Source organism: Myotis brandtii, unplaced genomic scaffold (assembly GCF_000412655.1).
Source record: "Myotis brandtii unplaced genomic scaffold, ASM41265v1 scaffold303, whole genome shotgun sequence".
Classification (NCBI taxonomy): Eukaryota; Metazoa; Chordata; class Mammalia; order Chiroptera; family Vespertilionidae; genus Myotis; species Myotis brandtii.
In genome coordinates this window covers 2,611,681-2,613,433 of record NW_005361573.1, presented here as the reverse complement: position 1 = coordinate 2,613,433, position 1,753 = coordinate 2,611,681, and the positions used below count along the sequence as shown (strand labels likewise).

The window sequence follows — 1,753 nt, the reverse complement described above, 5'->3', positions numbered from 1 at the left end:
TTCTTACCTCCCAGAGACCCGCCCCACCCCCCTTGCAGGCCTTAGCCTCTGCAGCCTGGCAGGCCCCATGGAAGGAGGGAGTCCTTTGGAATTAGGAGTCCATAGGGCCTTCTTTTAGTGCCCAGCTCAGAGCTGGATACCCTTCCTCTGACTCACACCAAGGGCTCTCTGAGTCTGCCCCCGCCCCCCCCAGCTCCCCTTAGGTGCTGCCAGGTAGATGCTGGTGCCACTGGGTGCGAGGAACTTAGGGGGCAGCGCTTTGAGGATTATGGCAGAGCCCCCACGCCCCTCCGGCTGGTTGCTCAGAGGTCTCAGCCTCAACCTCCAGGCTGGTTCCGGTTTTTAGGGGTTGCGTGCCTGGCTCCTGGTAGGCAGGACACGTGGGAAGTTATGTTCATGCCTCCCCACCTTTTCTAGGCAGCCAGCCTCTAGCTCCAGCTCCTCCCCTGTGTGCCAGCATCTTTAGAAAAAAAAAAAGTTCCCAGCTCTGGTGGTGGCAGCATCACTATCACTCAGAGGCAACGCCTAATTTGACATTTGTTCCTGATGAGTAGCTGTTTTGTCTCTTGTTAACTGTTGGAGTTTCATTGAAAAGCGGGGTACCTGTAGGGGTTGTGGGAGGCAGGCAGTCTTTCCCAGGTGCAGCCCCTGGACCGGGGGGGGGGGGGGGGGGGGGGGTTCCGCTTGGCAGAGGCCAGGCCACTCCACCAGGGCATCGTTTGCGTACGGGGATGTGGATATATATTCTTAAGACACAAAGGACCCGCGTCTGTCAATATCTCCCTGGCTTTGGTGACAGATGTCCGGTCCCAGCTCTCCTTTGCATTCTAAGCACTCCCCTCCGTCCCCCCAATCAGGCCTGGGGGCTTTGAAGGTGGGTGGGGTGGGGGCTAGTCAATGAACCGCCATTGCAGTTAAGTAATAACAGTTTTTTAACCTAAAGAAGACTAGGCTGCTATAGATATCCATTTCATTTTAATGGGGCCTTCCTCTCCTCCCTTATCCCCCTCCTCACAGATAATGGCTTCTTAAAGTTAGGTAACATCATTTCTTTCTTTCTTTAGCCGCCCCCCCATTTCTACCTTTTTTTCTTTTAAACCCTACTTGAATCCCCTTGGTGTCAACAGGCTGAATAGTATCATGAAACCAGTGGCTGGCGATGCAAACCACGTCTTTAAAAACCACATCCCTTGATTTTTGCCCTCTCTTAGAGTTCTTTTCCTCTGCCTTCATTTCCCTAGTCCTCCCCGCAGCCTGCCATCTCTTGGCCCTGGGTTCAAGGGCTGGGTAGGTTTTGGGAGAGTGGCATGGGCAGGAGGGGGAGGGGACATACGGCAGGAGTCGGGTGGCTCAGACTCAGGGTTCCCAGGGCCGGCGCCTGTCCCGGGTAGCTTTCCCGCTTAGGGTTTCTAATTCATGAATGCGGCCGGCCTCGCTGCTTGCTGCTTTTCTCTTTGTTCGCCTACTGCCCAGCCCGGGACGCCGCTCTCTCATTTGAAGCCGGGTGTTTAGCATGCACAGCAGACGCTAGAGCCGGCATCAGCATTCTCCAGGCTTCTCCCAGGCAAGGCCATAAATTGGTTAGTTTGGGACCCTCCGAGTCTTCTCCCCTTTTCTCCCTCCCCCCACCCGCCTCCTTTTAAACATGGAGTTGGACACAGCATCCTGCTTGCTCGCCCCCACCTCTTTTATTTTCTTGTACACAACCTCTCGATCGATAGCTGGTTAGCACAAATCCCAGCCCCTGTCACTT

At 55.0% G+C, this 1,753-nt stretch overlaps 1 protein-coding gene across 1 annotated transcript in view; it reads left to right on the top strand.

The window, feature by feature from the left end:
* Window positions 1-1,753, top strand: part of MN1 (meningioma (disrupted in balanced translocation) 1) — a 57,204-nt gene that overhangs the window by 11,451 nt on the left and 44,000 nt on the right. The window lies entirely within an intron of this gene.